This window comes from Rhinolophus ferrumequinum, chromosome 7, assembly GCF_004115265.2.
Source record: "Rhinolophus ferrumequinum isolate MPI-CBG mRhiFer1 chromosome 7, mRhiFer1_v1.p, whole genome shotgun sequence".
Taxonomy (NCBI): domain Eukaryota; kingdom Metazoa; phylum Chordata; class Mammalia; order Chiroptera; family Rhinolophidae; genus Rhinolophus; species Rhinolophus ferrumequinum.
Genome location: NC_046290.1, coordinates 87,746,391 through 87,773,809, shown reverse-complemented (window position 1 = coordinate 87,773,809; position 27,419 = coordinate 87,746,391).

Here is a 27,419-nt window from a genome sequence, read left to right as displayed (position 1 = left end):
GTGTTTCTAGGTTTAATTAAAGAACACTCTCAGTGGAGATGAGCATTTAATGTGAAAGAGACCGAATAAATGGGATTTGAAAGGGAGAGGATGCATTGCACAGATACTTCCTCTCCTGATAACTGAGTCATGTGGCCTAAGGGAATTTTTGTTTTCTCGGAGTCAGATGAGATTCGAGGCAGATGGAGCAAGCAGGAAAAGCCCTGGGAAGGCTTAGGGTTCATGGGCACACCTTGCCTTTTTTCTGAGGAGAAAAATTGCCTTCCTGGGCTTTGACATCTGAGCAGAAATTTCCTAAGCCATGGGAGTGGCTGTACAGCAGAAATATTGAAGGAAAAACAAAAGTTCTCTCCAAAAAACAAAAGGGGGGGAAATCCAATCAAGGAGCAATCGTTTAAAGTTGATGCTTACGTGATGAACTTACCACATTTCACCTGTGTCAAGTTGTATATAAACTTCATTTGTATTAAGAAAATCAATATTTAATCTTTAAAATAAAGTGTGAGGTGTGAAGAGGGGAAAGGACATCTAGTTGATCATAGACCTCTTTTTATTTCTTTTAAAGGAGGGCGCATCTCATAGTGGCCCATGCAAGGATTGAACCAGCAACCTTGCTGATATTAGCACAATGCTGTAACCAACTGAGCTAACCAGCCACCTGACTGTAGACCTTTCTTGATAGACAAGCCTCTCCAGCTTCTCTTCCATCTCCTGACCCAGCCCCTCCATGAATCTCTCCTCCAGAAGATCATTGGGGAAAAAAAAACAACATGCCACAGCTGTACTCCACAGGAAGGCTGTGCTGGTTTCATTTGTATTGGTTTATATTGAATGATCTACTGTCTACGGCCATACCACCCTGAACGCGCCCGATCTCGTCATATTGAATGATCTACTAATCAAATCAAAGTGCAGGCTTTTAAAGCCTTTCATTTCTAAACTCTGAGTGGAGCGGTACATCAATTAATAAAAGGCAAACTTTTTTTTTAAATAGCACAGTACATTTTCGTTTATAAAGTGCTTTTATATTTTTTTTTTTCATCTTCAAACCAACTCAATTGAAATAACCATTTCAAGTTCCCTCTCTCATTTTCCTTGCTCAGAACCCATTTCTCCCACTTCTTCTGTAATAAACCTCATTTTCCTTTGACGAGGTGTGTCCCTCCCACTTGCATGTGAATTAGAGGAGTCTGACTTTATCCCATCCCCAAATCCAAGTGTGGATGTGTGACTCGGGCTTAGCCATATGGTCTACCTCCCTGGCCACAGTGATTGGTTCAACGACAGACACATGACTTAAATCAATCCCATAGGCTAAATTCTGGGATTCTCCTGAAGTTGATAAGCCGAAAGACTTCAAGCCAGAAGCTCCTGGGAATCACTGTAGTGGGCAAGGCTGCATGGAATGGTGCCAACACAAAGGGAAGCAGAACTGCGAGATGGAGAAGCCCAATGTCCCGAGGAAGCTGATCGGTACCAGAATCAGCTCTTACAACTTTCAATTATGGGATCAGTAAGTACTCGCTTCTCCTTCATCCAGCTGGAGTCAAGTTTGAGTCACTCACCATCAAGAGTCCTGCTAGATACAGTCTCTACTCCTCACCACCACTGGGGAAAGGGGAGCTATTCGTCTGTGCAGCCCTATTCTGAGACACCATTCATTGGTCCCCTGAAGGCAGCGACCTGAATTGGCTCTTAGTGCTTAAAAGAGAGAGAGAAAGAGAGAATTCTAAGAAGAGGTGGCTAATAAGTCATGATTCATGAAGTATGAGTTATCACAACATCTTAGCATCTATTAGCCGAGATCCACTCATTGAAGCCATGAGTATTCGCAGGCGAGTTCCTAAAAGGATGGAGTTTGATTAGAAAAAACCCATAGGATTTAGAATAAAGATAGCATGCAACGACCAGTTCTGAGATCTTTGCCTAATTTCTTAACCTTCTAAATCAAAATTTCCTTATAAGCAGTAGGGTAATAATATCATCCTGACAGGGTTTTGTTAAGATCTATGATATTGTAATGTAAGATACTTAGCACACTGCTGGACACAAATATTCTCAGTAAAAGGTAGTTTTTATTAATAAGTTAGGATGTTTTTTTGTGACAACATGGATGGATCTTGAGATTATTATGCTAAGTAAAATAAGTCAGACAGAAAAAGTTGAGAACCATATGACTTCTCTCATATGTGGGATACAGAACTGGAGGCATCAAAGGAACAAGATAGACAAAACTGATAGACACAGACAACAGTTTAGTGGCTACCAGAGGGTAAGGGGGGGACAGGGGATGGTGGAGGAGGGTAAAGGGGATCAAATATATGGTGATGGAAGGAGAACTGACTCTGGGTGGTGAACAATCAATAGATAGATGATGTATTATAGAATCGTACACACGAAACCTATGTAGTTTTGTTGACCATTGTCACCCTAATAAATTTTCATTAAAAAAAAAGTTGGGATGCTTTTAATAATATGAAAGAAATAAATACCCTCAGTGGGATGTCCAGCAGGATGCTCTGACCAACTGGAGAAAGAATAAAGCCACTAACGACGTCAACAGGGGGGGGCCTGCATGTCACAGAAAGAAAATAAGAAGGCACTAAAGATGAATTGTGTTGAAAACCACCATTTTTTCTGGGCCAGTACCGCCAAAGAATATTCTTTTGAATGTGGGACCAGCCTGGGTCAGCAACCAACCCAGTTTGACCTAGACTGACGTGTTTCCTGGAACTTAAGATTTGGGATGCTAAAACTAGGAAAGTTCTGGACAATCTGGCATGAATTGGCCACCTGACCGACCAGCCATCACACTGCCACATTCCTGAAAAGTGAAAGCTCCACGGCCAGAAGGGGAATTATCAGGAAGGAAATCCCCACATTGCATCCTTACCAAGGAAGACCAACGGTTCTCACACTACTGCCCTCCAAAGTGCCAGGCAGGCATTTTAGAGAAAAGGAAGCTAGCAACAATCAGTTCCCTTCTTCTATTTAATCCTTACATGGTTAGCAAAAAAAAAAAAAAAAAAAAAATCTAAAATCACTTTTGATAGCCTTATATTTCAGTTATGAAGTGCTGAATTAAGATGGGATGCAAACACTAAGATTTAACACACTGCCAAAAATGAACATGTCTAAAATATTAATAGCAACGCTAAGTGATTTATAATGCCCTCTTGGGCATATTTGATGATTTATTGATGTCATTTTAGCTGCTCCATGGGTGATAGAGTCACCTCGCTGTGTGTGTGCTCTGGTGGGTTTCTAGGCTAATTATTCAGAAAACTACACACGCAGACCTCGCTACATACACATCAGACTGTAGGTGAAGTAGAAAAAGTAAAGACGTTATTTTTCCCATAAAACAGAGAATTGTGGGGCTAAAAGGGATTTAAAATTGGTAATTTCTTGTTTTCTCAACTTCGTGCCCGGCCATCCTGGAGCTATCTTCTTCAATGGATGTGAATTTCACAACCCCCTTGTTAATTTATAATGTCAGTTTTTGTTGACAAGACAGTCTACTTTAGCCCGAACTATTACCTTTTTTGCAGCAAGCAAAGCCCATTTTCTAGAGAACAGCTCATGATTTCTTCAGTAGTTCACTTCCTTTCGTTGACCTTTTTAAATGCATTTTTCAAAACTTTCTGCCCATCCCACAGGTATTATTGCCCAGCTCTTCACTTTATGACTTACTTTTAGTCTCTCTGCAGGTCTCCTAAGACTCTCTCATGGTACCTAAAGTCTGCTGAAATTACAGTTGCATTTGTCTTTACTTCTTCCTTGACACGACCTCCATCTTTCAGTCATTTCTCCCTCTCTCCAGAGACTGAAAGAACTAATTCTCTCCCCTGGACGCCCAGACCTTCTTTTCATCTTCTCTCCACCGACAGCCACACACGTCTAAACAACAGTGACACAGGCCTGCACTTCTAGGAAATGGCCCACACTCAAAAATGACCATTTGCTATCCCCCGCCCCGTTCAAAACTCCACACCCCTCAATATAGGGATGCATAGATTTGGCCGAGGGCAGAGGGGACATTCTGAGAGCCCATCAAATTAAATCATATTGACACCTGCCAGTCACCTTACTTGAAATTATAATATAACCAAGACCCAGAATTCTGTGTACTGTTCATAAACTAGAAAAACAAACAAACAAAAACTAACCCTCAGAGTCTAGAATTTGTGTTTGTCTTTCTGTGTCCAATATGTGATTTACTTTTTGGACTCTAGTTTAATGTTGCTGACTCATGGTCACTGTATTTTTTCATCATAGACATAGCTAGTCACTTCTTATCTTACTTTGGTGACATTTGTTTTCCCTCACTACATTACAACGCTATAATTTTAGGCAGCATTCAATGATCCTATGATGTGGTATGTAATTGCTAAAGTTTAAACTAACAATTCACCATAGACCAAAGGCTAAATAGAGGCATAGTATATAAATTTGCCACATTTATTCTTTATGTCAGACATTTAGAAGAGGTGATTATGCTTATGGAGATGTGAGTACACAATGGTTACTCAATATGCACTGTTTATTGAGTGATTATGTATAATTAAACATCTGCCTGGTCATAGACATCTAGGGAGTACCAGGCCAGACGTAGTCAGAGACCAGTTGGGGGTCAGTAACTTGGATTAGATCGAGTGGGAGCTCTCACTTGAGTCATGAGAAGTGTTTGAGGCCTATAGGGAACAGACGGTGAGATGGCAGTAGGAACATAAAAGGTTTACTGTACTGGGGAGTAACATTTGTGAAAAGAAAAGGAGAAAGTAGGATTGGGCATGGAGAGCCATCAAACCATGATGCTGAGCTGAAAAGTCTCTGCCAGCCCAACAAGGAGCTCTGAGCACAGAGTGCCCACAGAGGGCATTAGTGGAAATGGTCAGGCCCGGGGGCCAGAGAAGAGCTTGGTGCAGGCTCCTACGCTGAAGCAGACCTGAAGGAGTCAACAGCTGGAAGTGTCAGCTAACTACTCCTCCAGCCTGAGCAACAAGAGTCTTCTTCAAGGGAGCCACGTAGGGCAAGACAGAAAAAGCACAGGACTGTCGAGGATACAAATTAAGTATGGTTAGCCAAGAATTCTAAACTTGGCGAAATGGGTTCAAACCAAAGAAGGTCAGAATTAAAAAGGGTGGGAGTGAGGGTTAGAGCTCAGGGGTCACTTGAGCATTAGGTTTAACTCCAGCTGAAATGTAAGACTTTCTTCTATGGGCAAGAGAAAGCACAGGCATGGATGGGTCATTCTGGCTAAAAGGGCCAAGAGTCAGATGTGCAATAAAAAATACATAAAAATTCCATAGGTGTCTCTGCTTTAACTAGAGACATGACTTAAGAACTTTGTGAAGCGTATGGTGTTTGCTCTATGTTCTGCTGCTTAGCAGGAGAAGCCAAATGGCATAGACACCACTGTTACATGCACATGAACGGAGTCAAGTGTGGTGGTTAAGGAGGCAGGCTCTGGCATCAGACGATCAGCCCATGCTGCCACGCTCCTCCTTCAAGTTCCTTGACCTTGAGAAAGTTATTTATCCTCACAGCTTCCGTTTACTAGATGTAAAGTATGGACAATAAATAATGCTCATCAGGTAGGGTTGCTGTTTGAATTAAACCCATGTTAGTCAAAGTGGGAGTCCTGGAGCAGCAGTGGCACCACCACCTAGAAGCTTGTCAGAAATCTAGGCTCTTGAGCCCCATCTCAGAACTACGGAATCAGAATATACCTTTCCACAAGCCCCCCAAGTGATTTTGTGTGCATGTTAATGGTTAAAAGCACCTGGTTAATGATATAATGTACATAAAACACTTAATACTGTGTTTGGCATGTAATAACCATACAGTAGATAGTACTTGTTATTGTTATTATTAATTGTTATTTTCATCCTGAATCATCTTGGGCAGACACATCACTTAAGAACCTGAGCTTTCTAATCAGTAAAATGGGGATCATAATAATATCCAACTGACTGAGGACCACATCAGCTTTTAAAGTCCTTTCAAACTCTAGGAGACCTCTATGATTCCATCATGGTCATAAAATGGTAATGGCTGATACTCCGCCAGCATTTACCATGTGTCAGGTGCTGTTCTCAGTGCTTCATCTTATTTAATTATCCAACAAGTCTAGAAGATGGTACTATTTTTAGAGCCTGTTTTACAGGTGAATAAACTAAAACATGGCGAGATTAAATAACTTGCTCAATAAAAACATACAGAGGTAGGAGCTGAAGTTCAGCATCTGATGTGACAATTCAGACTCTTAACCTTGTCACTGTTAAGTCCCTGTAGTCAGGCCATCAAAGAGAGAGTTAAATGGAACTAAACTAATCCGACACAACCAGGGTGATCAGTTTTAGCATTTGATTCATCATGGCTACAGCAAGCAACATTCAGGCTGTTTTCAAACCTGGCTTCACATTAGAGTATTTATTAAAGAATGGAGATTTTTTTATTATTAGTTTCAGGTGCACAAGACAAAGTAATACTTCGATGTTTATCATTTATGTCCCTCACACTGTGTGAACCCCCTCCCCCCATCCACTAACCCTCTGACATCGCACAGAGCCATTACATTTCCACTGTCTCTATTCGTAATGCTGTACTCCGCTTCTTGTAATTACATATATATATACATACATACATATACATACAAACTTGTAGTTGACATTCATTATTGTTCAGCTTCAGCTTCAGGTGTACAGTGCAGTGATCAGGCATCCACATCATCCCCGAGGTGGTCTCCCTAATGACACAAGTGTCCATCGGATACCCTACAAAATCTTTACAACATTATTGATTACATTCCCCAAATTAATTTTCAGAATCCCGTGGCCATCTTGTGGTTACTGACTGTTTTCTAATCCCCTCCCCCCCCCCCCTTCCCCCCCCCCCCCCCCCATCTAGCAACCCTCAGTTTTTCCTCTGTCTCCAAAACAGTTTCTGATTAGTTCATTCACTTATTCTTTTCTTTAGATTCCACATATAAGTGAGATCATATGGTATTTGTCTTTCTCTGTCTGACTTATTTCACTTAACATAATGTTCTCTAGGTCCATCCATGTTGTTGCAAATGGTAAGATTTCTTTCTTCTTTATGGCTGCGTAATACTCCATTGTATAAATGTACCACAGTTTCTTAATCCAGTCATCTACCATGGGCATTTCGGTTGTTTCCATGTCTTGGCTATTGTGTATAGTGCTGCAATAAACATAGGAGTGCATAAAGATTTTTGAATTGGAGTTTTGGATTTCTCCGGATACATACCTAAGAGTGGAATCGCTGGATCATAAGGTACTTCCATTTTCAGATTTTTGAGATACTAGAATGGAGATTTTTTTTAAAATACAGACTTCTTAAGGCTCATCCCCAGAGCTTCTGTTTCAGTAGTTTAGAAGTGGGGCTCAAGCTTCATATAGTTTTGTGTTGTTTTTTTTTTTAAGCTGTTAGAGATGAATCTGATGCAGAGTAAAGATTGAGAATGTGTGGTAATATGGGCTAAGAAGCCACCACTTTTGTGTCCAGTATGTGGTAAGTCAAACTTCTTTCTAAAATAATTGGGAGGAATAAGGACAGAAGGAAAGAAGGGATTGAAAGAGACAGGGAGATTGATTGATTGGTCGGTTATGAAGGTACAAGCAATTTTCCTTAAGTTCCACAAGACACACCTTTGTGGTTTCCTTTCATGCATTGTAGACAGGAAGCATACGTCTCCAGAGCCACTGTTGCTTGTGTAAGAATGCCACTTGTTAATGGCGTGGAGTAAGAAATATCTTGGTACCACTCAATGGAGGACTTTATTTCACCTCGCTTCCATGAGGGAGATACTCTTTCAGCCAAAAGAAGGTGAATAGAACCCTCCACAGCACCGAAGACAGCAGTGAGAGGACTACACGACAGCTGGAAGAGAGAGGGTAGATGCAGGGCAATGCTCAGAGGAGAAGGAGACAATGGAGGGGCTGGTGCAGAATCCACAGTTGCTCCCAGGTGCATAAGTAGAGTAGGACACCAGTATATTCTCGAGCATTCCACACTCAAGGATGTCTACAGAAACAATTGATAAAACCTAGACTTTAACCCTGACATACACAGAAGCTGAGAATAGTCTGAAAATAGCAACACGGGCCCATCCCAGAACAGAGAGCCTGGGACATTGAAGCGCGTGGACTGTTAACGAGTAAAAGGGGAACCCAGAGGAATGTACATTCTAACAGAAAATATTCCCTGAGCCACTCATGCAGAGGACAGAGAACTGGAAAATGAGATCAAAGTCCACTTTATGACAGCTTATAGTTTGTTGTCTATATTAATACTGATGTTAATAATTAGTTTTAATTTCAGGATGTGGTTTCACTAGTCTAAAAAGATAATTCTATGGAATACTATTTGGCCATAAGAAAAGATGAAATAGTACCATTCACGACAACATGGATGGATCTTGAGATTATAATGCTAAGCGAATTAAGTCAGAAAGAAAAAGTCGAGAACCATATGATTTCACTGATATGTGGGCTATAAAACTGAAAACAACAAAAGAACAAGACAAACAAATGAAGAACAAAAACTCATAGACACAGATAATGGTTCAGTGGTTACCAGAAGGTAAGTGGGTAGCGAAGGGGTAGAAGAGGATAAACAGGGTCAAATATGTGGTGATGGAAGGAGAACTGACTCTGGGTGGTGAACACATAAGATATAGGTGAGATATAGGTGATTTATCACAGAACTGTACACCTGAAATCTATGTAACTTTACTAACAATTTAATTAAAGTCACCCCAATAAACTTAAATTTTAAAAATAATGATAAATTAAGGAAAACAAACTTTTCATTTAAAATGGAATGACTGTGGGGCAGCCGGATGGCTCAGTTGGTTAGAGCGCGAGCTCTGAACAACAGGGCTGCAGGTTCAATTCCCACATGGGCCAGTGAGCTGCACCCTCCACAACTAGATTGAAGACAATGAGCTGCCGCTTAGCTTCCAGAGGGGCTGTCAGATGACTCAGTTGGTTAGAGTGCGAGCTCTAAACAAGGTTGCCAGTTCAATTCCCGCATGGGTCGGTGAGCTGCGACTCCTGCAACTAAAGATTGAAAACGACGACTGGATTTGGAGCTCAGCTGTGCCCTCCACAACTAGATTGAAGACAAGACTTGGAGCTGATGGGCCCTAGAGAAACACACTGTTCCCCAATATTTCCCAATAAAATTTATAAAAAAAATAAATACATATAATAGAATGCATGTTACTGTGAGAAGTATAACTCTTTATTTACAAGTAAAAAAATAAAATGAAAAAGATTATTCTATTGTCTTTATAAAGCTTTCCATTAAAAAGATCCTCAGAATTATGTCATACAGACACCTGTACAAAATAGACCCATGCTGAATATTACATTAGGGTTCTGATACCCAGCTTGAATAAATAGAAACCCCTTGAAAACATTGCCTCAAGCTTGATTTCGCTCTCAGTGGAACACATCACAGAGCCATTCCCTCAGAGGCTATGGAAAGATAACAGGTTAGCAAGCAATGTAGAAAAATCACTCTTTCTGTGCATAGGGTATTTCAAATTGAAAAAGACGGCATAATGTACCAGACTACAACACGCATAGTAAGAATCCAAGATTTGAAAGGAGTGAAATCAGTAGCTCAAATTGAGGAAGGATTTAGTTAAAAACAAATAGGATTGTGTATAAATAAAGCTTTAATTAACACTTTATCTTAAATAAAATATTACAAAATTTACTTTCATTGTTACTTAACATCCCAGAATTCTTCAGGGATGCGCTGGCTACGAGGAACTAACCACAGTCGTGAATAATTCATATGGAATACAGAGCCACAGATAAAAAGAGAAGAGCAGTTGATTGGTTTTTTTTCCAAGAAATTGCTAATGCTATATACATTTTATTGAACCAGTCTCAAAAAATAACACAGCCTGAACTTTATTGTTGCCATTATTACCTTTCCTTTCCAAGTGCCATATCTTGTTCCCTTTTGAGTTGATACATTGATTACTTTTGCTCACTTCTGAGATTTGCTTTGTCTAGTAAAAAAAAAAAAAAAAGTTTGACTACAACCTCTCGTATTTGAATTTCTTCAAGTTATAACCACTTTCTATCAAATTTAAATAATCTCCCTTATCTTATTGGAATCTGTTTGTTCATTTCCAACCTACATCCTCCATTTAATATATGGAACTGTTCTCTAGTGCCCTTTCTCCCTAATTACAAAGGACAAATGCGTCTTTCATTAGTCACAGTCATAGCTACAGCTCCACATCACCCAAGGAATCAGCACCGCTGACACGACGTTTGTGCAAATATGACGACGGCAGAATGAAGTGTGACTGAAAGATTCCATGGGTCCAATTCACCTTGGTTTGAGCCAGGGAACTGATTTCCAGGACCTTGAAAACAGCTGTGATGGAGCAGACAGGCAATTTAGCAAGAGTCACAGACGTGGGGCTTGGTTTGGGCTATTTGCCTCTTTCCATGTCCAGAAAAGCTTTAGTGGCCGATAATACTCCACATTTCCTCTCAGGCTTATTATTATTTGTTGAAAGTGCGTTTGTTATTCCCCCTAGTGTATGACCTAATGATGCACCATGTGTCTCTGTTTGTTCAGGGTTTTGGTTTTATGGGTGTGTGTGTGTGTGTGTGTGTGTGTGTGTGTGTGTGTTTAATGTTTTGTTTTTGGCTATTGTTCAGAGAAACTAAGGTCAGAGCTTCTCATGTTCAGCTTTAAGCTGTTAGGCTTTTCTTTTCTACCTTTGATAAAAAGTCCAATTCTGCATGAAAGAAATATAGAAATTGGATAAAACTATCTTTGTGAGTTGTAGAAACTGCCTTGGTTTGATAGGGGCAACTTGCAGTGAAGTTTTGGGTACGGAAAATCATGTCAGGTCTAGTCCCTCCCAGTTTGCACTTCTTTCTCTCCTCAACCTTTCACCTTTAAGTGCTTAAAAAAACACAAAAACTAAATCTTAGACTGGCTGGGTTAAAGAATCTTAGACTGGCTGGGTTAAACAACAAACAATATTTCTCACAGTTCTGGAGGATGGGAAGTCCAAGATCTCGGTGCTAGCAGATCTACAGTTGGGTGAGGGCTGACTCCCTGGGTTCATAGGTGGCCGTCTTTTCACTGTCTTCACATGGCAAAAGGGTCAAAAGCTCTCTGAGGTCTCTTTTCTAAAGGCATTAATCCCATTCATGAAGGTTCTAACCTCATGACCTAATCACCTCCCAAAGGCCCCGCCTCCTAAATGCCATTCCACTGGGGAGTAGGACTTCAACATATGAATTTGGGGGGCGGGGAGACACAAACATTCAGTCCATAAAAACAGGTAACCAGAGGTGCTAGTGTCAAGATAAGTTGAGAGATAATATTGGCAAAATATCATATGTGTTACTGGTATGTCGTATTTCACAGGTTGTTTCTTGAATAAAAGCCAGCCTTGCCCCAAGAGGGTCCCTGACGCTGCACTCAAGCCCCCAATGTTCACATTAGCAGGGAATCAGCTTATCTCTTGGATCCCCCTGCCTCTTCCATACATGTAGAAATTCCAGGATGCTAAAGTAGTCTCAGGAGGGAATTCTGTTTGTTCCCATCTCACTGCTTTGCTAGTTTGGAGCCAAAGGTATTCCCTTATAGCTGGGAAATTAATCACAGTTACGGAAGCTGGTTGGCTGAGCATAAACAGGCACACCAAAGGCAGCTGAAGCCTGGAGAGCCTAGAGTTGCTTCCTCCGCCTGATGCTGCTGCTTCTGCTGGTGCTTAACTAGAGCACAAAGCAATCAGCTGAGGCTGGCCTCTGCCAGGACACTCCCTGCCTGGGCTACAGTGGCTCTTCTGGTTCCATGGAGGGGGATTCCAATCGCTTAGTGTTCAGCTCAGCCAAGAAGCTCCACGCCAGCTCTCTTTGGCTTCCTACTGAGGTTCTTTCGATTTCACTGCACCTCCTTTTCCCCGAGTCAGGAGCGCCATCCCAGATGCTGGTGCCAGGAACATCATGGAACCCAAACCACCTGACCTCTTACTTGTCACCCCCTGGAAATAGAGGCCCTTTCTATTTTCAGAAATCCCAGCCCAGGCTGAGATCCTACCACCAGATGAGTAAAAGAGGAGGAAAGATTCATCAACAACTAGTACTATTACAAAATCTCTAACCCCTATACCCTCTGGTCTGTTTAGGTACAAGGCAGTCATCTACTTTTATGTGTAATGCTTTCTTGAAAAGGTTAATAACAGCCAAATGTGAGAATTTTTAAAGACTCCTTGGGATCCATTTTATGTGTGCTAATATGCATTTAATTATATATTCATGTACTAGTGGTGAAAGCGGTTGCTTCCAGTGCTAAGGAAATGGGGGGAGGGGCAAAGTCAGAAAACAGTTATTTTCAAATGACAATATATAGAACTCTTTAACTCTTTAAAATATAACCATTGTAGATTCGTAATATGAAAACAAAAAAATTAAGGATAAATACTACATTGAAATAAAAAAGCTTTGGAGGGAAATAAATCACATACAGACTCAGAAAAAGAATGGCTTCAGATTTCTCAGCACCAACACAAGAAGCCAAAGGCAATGGAGAAACGCTTTCTAATTTTTGAGGGAAATGGTTTCCAAATTAGAATTCTATTCTCAATCAAATTCTTATGTCTCACAATAGAATCAAGACACCTTTAGGCATATAAGGCATGTTGGCCAGGTGAGTTGAATACAGAAGTTATTCCAGCCAGTTGTTATGGTCTGAAAGTTTGTGTCGCTGCAAAAAAATGTTGAAATCTTAATGCCCCGTGTGATGGCATTTGGGCAGGAGGGTGGGTGCTTTGCTTAGGTCATGAGGGTGAAGTCCTGGTGAATGAGATTAATGCCCTTATAAAAGAGACCCAAGAATCTCCCTTGTCCCTTCCACCATGTGAGGAGGCACAGTGAGAAGTCCGCAGTCTGCGGTCTGGATGAGGGTCTTCCCCAGCACCTGAGCACGTTGGCACCCTCATCTTGGACTTCAGCCTCCAGAACAGTGAGAAATAATTTCTGTTGGTTTGAAGCCACCCAGTCTGTGGTATTCTGTTATAGTAGCCCAAATAGAGTCAAACACCAGTTTCAGCCAAGAGGACTAGTCATGAGGTAGAGAGAGCTTACAGACTGAGGGGGAGGAGATGGACTGTACTTCCGGAAGTGACACCCCAGCACCACAGCACAGAGCTGCCCATCAGGGAGTTGTTGCCTCCGACAGAAGGAACTTAGTCACACAACCTGTACCTCTGCCATCATCAGGAGGCGGCTCAATCAGGTGCCAAGTCATACTTTGGACTCCAGAATCCTGCTGTGCTGCCTTACCTGCCAAATGGAAGGTAAGGCCCTGCCTCGGGCCCTGCCTCATTCCCAAGTAATTCTGGATCCAGATTCTGACTCTGGCACATGTGCAGCTGACTGGTGGAACAAAATCATATGTCCATTGGCTAGCAACCTGAAAGTGACCTGAAAAATGTTCTTTGTTAGAATGTAGATGGCGGCCGGTTGGCTCAGTTGGTTAGGGCGCGGTGCTCATAACACCTGGTTGCTGGTTCGATTCCCACATGGGCCACTGTGAGCTGCACCCTCCACAACTAGATTGAAAACAACGACTTGACTTGGAACTGATGGGTCCTGGAAGAAAACACTGTTCCCCAATATTCCCCAATAATTTTTTTTTAAAAGGAACGTAGAATTGATAATGTCGGAAATTGTTCAAATGATGGGAAGGGGGTGTTCAGAAATCTGAGGAAGGCTGAATGAAACCTGACTATTACATGCAGACTTGAACTTTTACCTCTTATGGATTCTTTCTTTTGGAAGCGACCAAAAGATACTAGCTTCTCCACCAAACAAGGGAATGAATCAAGAAAGAGGGAGATACAACATTAGATAATACTAGGATATCTAACCCAAGGAGGCATGCACAGGAAGTTCCCAAGATGATGGTGAAGGGAAGGTCTAAACAGGATTTTGTGCGAGCAGGAAGACAGAGCGTGCACCAACGGGACGGGAGTGGAGGGTGGGGAGAACCAGATAGATTACCTGACGCTTTCAACTCTTTTGAAAGTATCCAGAGAATTATGATAGGTACATAGAGCACTGAACAATTGGGAGAGGAAAGGCAAGTACTAACCCTAAGAAAAAAAAGGTATATAACTAAGGAAACGTAATCTTAGCAAGCTACATGTCTGAGGTGTGAGTAGCCTGGGCATGATGGTGTAAACACTCAATATTGATAACAGAAGCCGTGATGTAACTGTATTGGCAGGCCTGTTTAAGAAGGGGAAGAGAACACTTTGCAAAGGAAAATACAGTAGGTACAAGTGCTAAGTCCTCATCTTCTACTTTAGGAAACTAAAGATAATATCTAACATTGAAAAACCAAGAAATAGTCATACAAGAATATTACTTAGAATGTGGAGATAAACACCAGAAGAAAGTTTTTATAAATGTTGAAAATTGTTGCCTTGAGGGAACAGAATTTTGAAGTAGGAAGGGGTTAAGACTGCTGTTTTCATATAAGCCTTATACATATATACACATTAATCACAATAAAAAAATTAGATGCAGAAAAAAAGCATCTCTTGGTGTACATTTATAGCCTCTCTCTCCTTAAGACTCATACATTTGTCTCAAATTCTCCCCTTTCTATGGTTATTCTGTAAACCGTTCTCTCATCTTGTCAGGATGACAACCTACATTGGCCACTGGCTTTTTCCTGAAAATCACCCCTAGAGAAACTATAGAAGCCAGAGGGAAACGTGGATTTAAGGAATTAATTAAAAAAAATAAAAACAGGGCTGGCCCGGTGGCTCAGGCGGTTAGAGCTCCATGCTCCTAACTCCGAAGGCTGCCGGTTCGATTCCCACAAGGGCCAGTGGGCTCTCAACCACAGGCTGCCAGTTCAATTCCTCAAGTCCCGCAAGGGATGATGGGCTGCTCCCCCTGCAACTAGCAACGACAACCTGACCTGGAGCTGAGCTGCGTCCTCCACAACTAAGACTGAAAGGACAACAACTTTTGAAGCTGAATGGCACCCTCCACAACTAAGATTGAAAGGACAACAACTTGACTTGGAAAAATGTCCTGGAAGTACACATTGTTCCCCAATAAAGAACTGTTCCCCTTCCCCAATAAAATCTTAAAAAAAATAAAATAAATAAAAATAAATAAATAATAAAATAAAAAACAATATTATGAGAAGTCTTGGGGAGTCTGAAAACTCAGGAATTATTATGTGAGGGGTACAGGGTGTCGGGGAGCAGGAAGTGGGAGGTAAGGAGAGAATGCTTCAGCCTGAGGTGAAGACAGCAAGAGTGGCTGTGAAAGAGAGGTAAAAGAACAACTTTTTGTCCTGAGCTCACTTCTCCCCCATGTAGACAATCACATCCTGCCAATCACTGCAGAAACTGGCAAGGACAGAGGAGAGGGCAGGGGGCAAGAGAGTACAACTACGTCAGTGCAAAAGCCCTGGAGGAGAAAGGAGGAATGAAAAGGGTGAGTGTGTACTGACCAGCTAGCTACCCTTGGGTATTCGCCGCTGTATCCCTTGTTGTGGCTACTCGCTCACAGGTTGTGAAAGATTCATGAGTCAGGTAGAATTACAGAAGGAAGATTTATTAAAGTAAGAGAAGGGTCAGCTGGGCAGTCTGCTAGAAATTACTGCATCAAGTCTTTGTTTCATCTGAAGTTTTATATTTTCTAACCAGGATGTAAATTGCTTTGGCCTGTAGTGTAATTTTCTACTGAGTTTAGCTTTGACCATTGGGGTGAGGGAAGGTGCAAGTTAAACTGGTTATAGCAACCTTTGCATATGTTATGCAGGTTTAAGTTGGAGCCAGGAGTGGATCTCATACAGATGCAAAACCTCCCAAGTCACAGGGCCAGCATGGCAGAAGTAAACAGAACCTTTGAAACTGATATGCATAGTGGATGCATAGTAAACAGTCATTAAGGTTTGGCAGAAAAGAGGCAGAGAAAAATAAAAAAAAAAACCTTTTTCTTTTGTCCCAAGCTAAATTAAACCTGTTAAATTGAATTATACCAAAGATTCAAATCTCAAAATAGAAGATTTAGTGCCACCATTATAATTCCCGGTCTCATCACCCCTCCGAACTCCAAGCCCCCAAAGCCAGGGGAGCAAATCTATGGAGACTGCTTATGGATATTTTAAATTGGGAAATCCAGTCATGCACCACTTAGAAAACAGGGATACATTCTGAGAAATGCATGTTAGGTGATTTTATCATTGTGCGAACGATTAGAGCAACTTGACAACAAAAAAAAGGAATAGGAAAGGGAGGCTAAAGTAGAGAGAAACAACCTAGATGGTATAGTCTACCATATGCCTAGGCTATATGGTATAGCCTATTGCTCCTAGGCTACAAGTCTATACAGCATGTTATTGTACAATACAACACAAGATTAAATCAAGCACAAGAGAAAATGATGCAGTCAAGAGATGCAATAAACGAGATTTATAAGGCTTCTGCCAATGTAACACAACATACTGATTTACATCAAACGTTTTTTATACGTAGGTAGAGTACACTCTAACAATAAAAAGTATAGTATAGTGAATACATAAACCCATAACATAGTCATTTATCATCATTATCAAGTACTATGTACTGTACATAATTGCATGTGCTATACTTTCATATGACTGGCAGCACGGGTGGTTCATTTACATCAGCATCACCACAAACAGGTGAGTAATGTATGTGCTATGACCTTATGACAGTTACAATTCACTAGGTAATAGAATTTTTCAGCTCCAATATAATCTCATGGGACCACCATTTTATATGTGGTTCATCATTGACCAAAACATCATCATGCCATTCACGACTGTATGCACTAGAGAAGTTATTTGTCAAGGGTGGGCAAACTGAAGTGATTATCATCAGTTCTGTGGGCTCTGAGGCGTTCTTTCCTGGCTTAACTAACTACAGGTACATCAACTGGAGGTTAAGCTGTAACCATTTCCCAGATCATAACTATGTGTAGTAACAGATACTCCAAGGGGAGGAGGAGTTCTTGGGACAAAATAACCAAGAATTCATATAACAAAAACAACTACTATATAAGAAAACGGCAAACTCAACAACATAAACTATCTAAATTAGAATTATGAGAGGGGAAGAAATTAAATAATGAAGATGAATCTATTAAGAGGTTAAAGCTGTTATCAGCAATATGAAGCAAGAACAAGAAAATATAAAAAAGGACCCAAATGAGCATTAGGTATGAAATATATAAGAGTTGAAATGAATAAAACAATAGAGAACATATATAGCAAGATGAATAAAGGTTATGAATAAATCAGTGAGTTTAAACATCAGATTAGAATCTTGCCTAGAAGTCAGCAGGAAAGGGTAAAGAGATAGAAAATACAAAGAAACCTAGGAGTTATGGAGGGTGGAAGAAAAGTGCTGACACCTGTGAATAGTGACTTTCTGCTATGTCAATTTGGCTAGACTGAACTATGTTTCCCAAAATTCCTTTTCCTGTATATTTTCAGTCATGGTGGGCCATAGTGAGATCTCTGTGCAAGGTTTGAAGGGTCTTGTCACTTACCTCCTTGCTCATCTCATCGATGTGAAGTAGCAGTGGAGCTCCAACTGCCACCTTCCATAGATCCTTGCTAAACTTCTCTAACTGCTGGACAAGGTGTGTGTTTGGCAATTGGATGAAAGGATCTGGTTTCTGCAATAAACATACAGTCAAGATTAGAGGCAACAAGAACTAACATGAGTTTTGGTCTGTCCTCACAGGCTTCATCTTGTGCTTGTGGGTGCCAGCTTGACTTCCTCACCCCCACAGTACATCCATCTTCCCTTCCCAACTGTCTATTTTGTAGTTTTAAAGTTCTGACTTTGGAAATAAAGACCATGGCCTTACAGAGACTGCTTAACTAGCTTTCATAGTTTTATAAGGTCAGTCCCTGAAATACATAATTCCCTTTCCCCATTCCTATCATATTGACATTATCTCAATTTTAATTCTATGTCGTTTTAGATGCATTTGTAAATTTGGCTTTTTCTTTTTGGGTCCTTAATAAAAAATACAAACTTTACCAAGGAATTTTTATCATCTTTACCATATTTCTTGAATATTGAGACTACATCCAACACAAGTTTTCAGTATAACTTCATTCTCAATCTTATCTGAAATTTTACACACACACACACACACACACACACACACACACACACGTATATATTTAAGCCACCACTTTGAAGACAATTTGTCTGGGATAAAATTCTAGGTTCAAATTATTTTGTTTTAATATTTAAAAATTATTTTTTCCCTTTTTCACCTTGCGTCCCCTGTTTAATCCAATTCTTACTTTAGTTGAAGATCTCTTCACTATTTCTGAAGTATTAAAAAGTCATTCCTTGCTTTTCATGTTAAAATTTTATTCTCATGTTTTTAGGTTTGGAATTTTCGTGTCTCCTTTAAATTTTTTTCACTTTCTGTATCTGGGTGTAATAGTCAGAGTTAAATCAGAGAAGCAAAACCATTGAGGGGTGTGTGTGTGTACAATAGCAATTATACATACACCACACACGAGTTCACTAATTTATTTGTCTAGTTAGGAATATACACACTTGGGTAAGATTAAGAATTTATTAAGAATAAATAAACATGTGTAAGGGTCTTAAGAGCAGCCACATTTGAACAAAAATATAATAATTTTTTGAGGCAACAGTAAACAAAAAGTGTAGTAAATTGAAAATATGAGACATAATAGGAGAAATAATTTCTAATATGATAACAATTACAATAAATGTAAATGAAGTTAACTCACAAATAAAAACAAAACACTCTGTTGGTATTAAAAAATAAAAACAAAATCCAAAAGTATGGTGTCTTTAAGAAACCTTCTAAACCAAAAGACTCAAAAAGGTTGAAAACAAAAGGAAAACAACAAACAAATAACAAAAACCCACAAAGAAATCTGGGAGTTCCAGTAAGATGGCAGAGTAGGTAAACATTATGCTTACCTTCTCTCACAATCATTAAGCTACAAAACAACCATCATTGAAAATCACCTGAAATCTTGCTGAATCAAAGCCCTACACCTAAGGACATACAGAAGGAGCCACCACAGACTGGTAGGAGGATCAGAGACGTGGAACGAGCTGGTCTCACACCTGTGTGTGCCATTAAAAATTGGAAGGGATATCTTAGCTGCAGAGGTTCCCCCCTGAAGAAGTAAGGGGACCCAATGCCACACCAGGCTTCCCAGACCAGGGTTCCAGTGCCAAGGAGAGAAGTCCTCATAATTTCTGGTTGTGAAAACCAACAGAGATTGTGGCTGAGTGAGACAGGGCAGCTGGAGTCCCTGGCTCTCTTCTTAAAGGGAACATGCATGGACTTACTCACCAATAGAATCACTTGCTCTGAGCTCTAGAACTGGGGTAGCAGCTGGAGAGGTGACGGGACACACGGGATGGGTGATGGGTGGGGTAAGGGACGTTGTCTGGCTTCAGGACGAGGGCTAGAGGGGCAGCTTTCTCCCGAATGGAGGAGCTGGCAGAAGCCATTGTTTCTTCGTTGAGCCCAGCCCCTTCCCAGGATGCAGATGCATGCAGGTGCTACAAGATCTGAGTCTCCATCAGCTGGCTGACACCATTTGTTCACCACACCCTGTGATTCTGAGACACCACCACTCAACTTTCAGGCACACCCTAGCCACTTCCAGTGGTTTTTCTATACAAAGCACTGCTTTGGCTCATGCTGCAGACTTTCCTAAGGTCCCTTAAAGGTTCACAGAACTCAGACAAGCAGAATCTGGCTTGAGCATGTCCCATACATCTGGCTGAGCAGCCCTAAGCCTGGCACTAGCGACAGCCAGCCTTGGTTCATGGCTTGGCCTCTTGAGACACTTCTAAGCACAGTGCAGTCTCCTGCCAGGTGGTCCCAGCTGGAATATGGATACAGCTGAACTTGACATGCAATGGGGCCCCTTCCAGGTGGCCCTGGGGCTCACCCAGTGGCCACTTTGAAAATGAGCTGAAGCATCACCCAGCTGCCTCCAAGAATGACACACCCAAGGGGCAGATTGGGCAGGCACTGGAGCCCTCCTGAAGCAAATCCTGCTTTGTAGGGTCAGCTCCTGAACCACAGCTCCTCCACTATAATCATGGCCAATCCTGACAACCAATGAGTTCAAGGGTCAGTCCCTCCTATTGACATGCAGACAGCAACCAAAGCTCAACTACAAAAGGAGGGCACACACAATTCACACAAAGGACCCACATGAAGTGTGCCACTCAGGAAACCAGGAAGACTGTGTCACTGAGCCCCACAGCATACCTACTACATAAGGCCATTCTACTAAGACCAGGAGATAGAGCAGACCCACCTAACACATAGAAACAAACACAAGGAGGCAGCCAAAATGTGGAGACAAAGAAATATGTCCCAAATAAAAGAACAAAACAAAGCTCCAGAAAAAGAACCAAACAAAATGAAGAGAAGAAATCTACTAGATGCAGAGTTCCAACCACTGGTTATAAGGATGTTCAATGATCTCAGGGAGAACTTCAACAAAGAGATAGAAAACAAAAAAAAAAAAAAAAGGAGAGAAAAAAATTGAAAAAAACACAGTCAGAAATAAGGAATACAATGACAGAAATGAAGAATACATTACAGGGACTCAACAATAGATTAGATGAAGCAGAGGACTGAATCAGCAATTTAGAAGATAAGGTAGCAGAAAACACCCAATCAGGACAGCAAAAAGAAAACAAGAATAAAAAACTGAGATTAATTTAAAAGACCTCTGGGACAACATCAATCATACCAACATTCACATCATCGGGGTACCAGAAGGAGAAGAGAGAGAGCAAGGAATTGAAAACCTATTTGAAGAAATAATGATGGAAAACTTCCCTAATCTGGCAAAGGAAATAGACATACAAGTCCAGGAAGTGCAAAGAGTCTCAAACAAGATAAACCCAAACAGGCCCACACCAAGACACATCATAATTAAAGTGCCAAAGGTTAAACATAAAGAAAGAATATTAAAAGCAGCAAGAGAAAAGCCATTAGTTACCTACAAGGGATCTCCCATAAGACTGCCAACTGATTTCTCAAAAGAAACTTTGCAGGCCAGAAGGGATTGGCAAGAAATATTCAAAGTGATGAAAAGCAAAGACCTACAATCAAGATTACTTTACCCAGCAAAACTATCATTTAGAATCGAAGCACAGATAAAGAGCTTCCCAGACAAGAAAAAGCTAATGGAGTTCATCACCACCAAACCAGTATTACAAGGAATTTTAGAGGGACTTCTTTAAGACAAAAAAAGAAAGAAAGAAAGAAAGAAAGAAAGAAAGAAAGAAAGAAAGAAAGAAAGAAAGAAAGAAAGAAAGAAAGAAAGAAAGAAAGAAAGAAAGAAAGGGAAAAAAATCAAAATTATGAATAATAAAATGGCAATAACTACATGCCTATCAACAATTACTTTCAATATAAATGAACTAAGTGCTCTAATGAAAAGATAGGGTGGCTGAATAGATAAGAAAACAAGACCCTTACATACGCTGCCTACAAGAGACATACATCAAATCAAAAGACACATACAGACTGAAAGTAAAGGGATGGAAAAAGATATTTCATGAAAATGAAAACAAACAAAAAGATGGGGTAGCAATACATATACTAGACAAAATAAACTTTAAAACAAAGACTATAACAAGAGACAAAGAAGGATTTAGTAATCCCACATCTGGGTATTCATCCAAAGAAACCCAAAATGCTACTTCAAGGGGACATATGCATCCATATGTTCATTGCAGCATTGTTCACAATGGCCAAGATATGAAGGCAGCCTGGGTGTCCCTGAATGGATGAATGAATAAAGAAGAGGTGGTACATAGCATGTACAATGGAATATTAATTAGCCGTAGAAAGAATAAAACCTTACCATCTGCGACAACATGAATGAACCTAGAGGGTATTGTGCTGAGTGTAGTAAGTCAGACAGTGAAAGACAAATGTCATATGATTTCATTTATAAATGGACACTAAAGCCTCACGCATTTATTTACATATTACCTAGGGCTGCTTTTGTGCTCTAATGGCAGAGCTGAATAGTTGCAATACATACTACATGGCCCAAAAAAACAAAAATATTTTCTATGTGGCCTTTACAGAAAGTTTACCAACTCCTGGTCTAGACTTCAGAAAATGAAAGAGACCATGTTAGCAATAGTGTCATATGGTTGCTTGACTTATCATAGCAATCACTTCTTTAACATAAGGAATATAATCAGTAATAACTCTGTATATTGCCAGATGGGTACTGTTGAATAAGTATGATTTACACGTGAAACTAATATAATATTGTATGTTAGCTATATTTTAATAAAAATATTTAAATAAATAAATAAAAAGAAATCTGGAACACCAATCATAATAGCTGACAAAAGATAATTTAAGGCAAAAGGTAATCAAAACAATAGAGTGAGAAGATATAATCATCACAAACATATTTGAATGCATTTAATAATTGGTTACAATAACTGACAGCGTAAATAGAGAGACATGTAAATACTTGTAGTTTTTAACACCCAATTATCAGAAATGAATTACACAAACAAAAATTAAGCAGATTTTTATCTAAAAAGAATAAGTATAGGCTTATACTATTAATTATACAGTCCGGGTCTTTAATAGACATGTTCTAATGGCATGCTGAGTATAATAGTCATCTTTTGAAATACATGCTATAAAAGTTCATGTAACAAATAGCAAATATACATTTTAGAAGCACACACATATTTACATGAATATATTAGGCCCACAGGAGGTCTCAATAAACTCTCCAGGAACAATATTTTGTAGATTATATTTTTCAAACACAATGAAATAATATTAGAAAGGAATAACACTACATTTTTAATGTCCCATATTTTTAAAATATGAGTTACTAAATAACTCATAGTTTTAAAATGAAACTATACTTAAAATGAGAAATATCTAAAATTGAATGAACGTGAAAAAAACAAATACAAAATAAAATTTTTGAATGAACACGGTAACTTGAACATGGTAAAATGTAAGAGACATAACTAAAGTAGTATTTATTTATTTATTTATTTTTTGTTTGTTTTGTTTTTTTTTCCTTAGTGATCTATTTTTTTTTTATTAATTTATTTTTAATTTATTGGGGTGACAATTGTTAGTAAAATTACATAGATTTCAGGTGTGCAATTCTGTATCACATCATCCATAAATCACACTGTGTGTTCACCACCCAGAGTCAGCTCCCCTTCCATCACCATACATTTGATCCCCCTCACCCTCATCCCCCACTCCCCAACTCCCTTACGCTCTGGTAACCACCAAATTACGTTCCCCAGATTAATTTTCAAACCCCGTGGCCATCCTGTGGTCACCGACTGCCCTCCAATCCCCTCACCCTCCCCCCCACCCCCACCCCTCCCGCCCATCTAGCAACCCTCAGTTTTTCCTCATTAAAGTAGTATTTAAAAGAGCACTTATACCTTTAAATATGTTTATCAGGAAAAAATAAAAGTTGAAGAGAACTATGCTCAGCATCCAATTCAAGAAGTTTATAAAATAGAACATTGAAGCAAACCCAATAAAGGAAAAGGATATAATAAAATAAAATAAACAAAATAATAATTTTTTAGAGGAGGTTAATAAGGCTAAAAGCTCTGTTTTTATAAAAATTACCAAGATAAACCTGATAAGACTGATAAAAAAAAGGAGACAACAAAAGTAAATAAAATAGTGAATCAAAAAAGTAAATAAAAAATGAGCAAATAGTTATAGATCTAAAAAACAAAAATAGATAAAAGGGACAAATTCCTGGAAAACGTATAAAATGCCAAACTGGTACAAGAAGAAAAAGGGAATTTAAAATAGACTCACAAAGATTAAAGAAATTTAGCTGGTGGCTAAAACTCCATCCCCAAAATCTCTAGACTTGGATGTTCTCAAAATGGACTCTATCAAATTTTCAAAACCACAATTCCTTTGTTATATATGATATTCTAGAAAATGCAGACAGAAACAATAATTCTCAGTTCATTCTATGAAGGTAATATAATCTCATTTTCCTTCATGCTTCTGGATTTTAAAGCCATAGTTTAGAAACTTTTCCCCACTCCCAGGTTATAGAGGAATCCATCCATGTCTTTCCTAGTACATGTATAGTTTCATTTTATTTTTACATTTACATCTCTGATCCATTTGGAATTTATTGTGCTATATACTATAGATAGTGGACCCAATTTTCTCTATTCCCATCTGGCTACATATAGTGGTGTGCTAGAGCTGGCTCATGACAGCTCAGGGGAGTTGATTGTTCAATTTTCAGAATTTTGTGAGCTGATTGCTAAGCATAGCCATTATTACAAAATAGATTATATAAACTTACAATGAAATAAATCATGTTAAAAACAAACCTAATAACATTCAAAACTCATCACTTCCTAATTATTTTAACATATTTTAATATTATCAAGGCTCCTGAGGTTAGTTATATCTACAGCATCTATATGGTGGAAATACTATAGAATGACATGCTGCTGTACATCTCTTCTCAAATTGGTATTAGACGTTATACTAACAGTGTGGAATTGGCTACAATGGAAGCATTCACACCAGAGAAGGTAGCAATGCTGAAACCAGAGCTTAATGTATTGTTTTGTTGACTGTGGTGAACAGGACTCACTATAACCAGTAGGCGAAAGCCAAGTCAGTTTCTGTAAATAAAAATTTATTGGAACACAGCCATACCCATTTGCTTACATATTGCCTATAGCTGCTTTTGTGCTATAATGGCAACACTGAATAATTGCAACACATAAAACACATAATACATGGCCCCAAAAAAGCTGAAATATTTTCTATCTGGCCCTTACAGCAAGTTTGCCAACTCCTGGTCTAGACTTAAGAAAATGAAGGAGACAATGTTAGCAATGTAGATTAATCTTAATGTGTGTTGCGTCTGTAGCTGTTACACTGTGAACAGCACAAAAACATTTACGGAATACATTTTCCAGTATTTATTTGAGGAATAATCTTCCAGTATTTAAAAACCATTATCCTGTTCAGCAAAGAAGTCGCTCACATAGTTGACAAATAAGTCAAGATTCAATATTATGTATTTCTCATTTCACTTCCATCTTGTTCATTAATGTAAACGAAAATATCTATTATACCTATATTCATGTGAAAATTACACTCATCAAGTGCAACCATAGTTTGGTTATGGATAAGAATTTGGCAAAATTCAAGGAAAGCATTCTATGAGAATCAGTTAATTATATGTCATTTGCAATAGAGAGTATTGTTTATTCTATTACTATTTGTGAATTGCTTGCTAAACATCCTTGTATCAGTAAAATTTATACTATACATATATACATATTATGTACATATATACAAACACATATGTATAGGTATATGTGTTAAACATGTTTATTTACCAGCACAACACTGGCTACACAGCATCTCAACTTCACTTATTAAAAATGTATAGCTCTAGTTTAAAGTGTATACAATGGAACCATTATCTATGACACCCATCCAGAACTATACAGCAAGGAACAATGTTTTAATAATTTGGTCAGCTGAGTTCCATTGACAAATATTATGCTAAATTTTCCTAATTGTTGCTAATCTTTCTTGTAAGTAACCACAATCTTTCCTCTATTATTAAAAATACTTATTTAAAAAATTTATTTTTCCCTTCTGATTTGAGATGCTGTCTTTTTTGCATACTAAATTTTTATATGCAATTTAGTCTACTTCTCATTTTGCAATTTTGTTCCATTAGCCTGCCCGTCTATTCATGTGACAACACCAAACTATCCTAATTATAAAGGGTTTGTGGTTTGTTGTAATGTTTACTAACTATAACCCTCCCATTCTCTCACCAATTTGCTCCTTTCTTTTGGGGAGTTTTAGCTCTTTTTGCTTTTTCGTTCTTTCAGATAAACTTACAATCAACTTGTATAACTCTGGAGGGGTGGACTCTGATAATATTCTTATTGGGCATTTCATAAATTTATAAATTAAAATAAACAGATTTTTTGTTTTAATGATGTGGAGTTTTTCTATCCAAGAACAAGTCACAGTTTTCCATTTGTTGAAATTGACTTTTGTAACTTTCAGATGTGTTTTCCACATATGGGTTTGGGATACTTCTAATCAAGTATTACCTTGGCACTTAGCTTCTTTTTTTAAGAAGGGATCATGAAAGGGATCCTCTCCTCCATTACATTTTGTAATTCATTTTTGTTTCTATCAAAGGCTATTGATTTTTGAATGATAATTTTATAAACTGCTATATCACCAAATTATTTTATTGTTTGAGGTAAGTTTTAATTAATTCTTTTGGATTTTCCAGATGTATAATTGTGTCATCTGAAAACATAGTTCTAATTCTTCATTTCCAATTATATCCTTCTATTGTTTTATCTAATTACAATGGATAATAGTTTCAAAATAATGTTATATAGGAGTAGAAAGTATATGATTTCTCTCTAGTACCTGACTTTAGTAGGAAAGTCTTAAAGTCTCCTCATTAAGTAACATGCAAGGTTGGGGACTGAAATATATACATATATATACATATATATGTATATATATGTATATATATGGTGTATATAATATCATATTGAGAAAGTACAGTAGGCTGAATAATGGCCCCAAAGATACCAGGTCCTAGTCCCTAGAACCTGTAAATGTGACCTTATAGGGCAAAGACTTGCAGACAATTAAGTTATGGATTTTGAGATGGAGAGATTATCCTGGATTATATTTATGGGCCTTAAATGCAATCGCATGTATCTTTATAAGAGGAAGGCAGAAGGACAGTTGATACACACAGGAGAGAAAGCAATGTAACCATGGAGGCAGAGATTAGAGTAATGTGGCCACAAGCCTTGGAATGCTGGCAGCCACCAGAAGATGGAAAAAGCAAGGAACACATTTTCCCCTATAGCCTACAGAGAGGGTGTGACCATAATAACACCTTAATTTGCTTCAGTGTTACTGATATTGGACTTTTGGCCTCCAGAACTAATGAAAGAATACATTTCTGTGGTCTTAAGCCACCAAATTTTTGATAATTCAGAGGCATAAAATGACATGGGGGAAACCATGCCATCATCTACCTTTAAAAATTCACAAGAATTAAAATAATTACCGTAACTACTCAGTTAGCTAAGCATAGTTGCCAAATACATCAACTTAAAATTTTTTAACTTACAAAATCATAAAAGACATGTGAGGAAATATAAAGAGAAAGCACCACTTATAGTTCAAAACTATAAGGATCTAGGAATTAATTTAGCCAAGACTATGCTAAAAAATAGAAATTCAATGAAGGATGTAAAG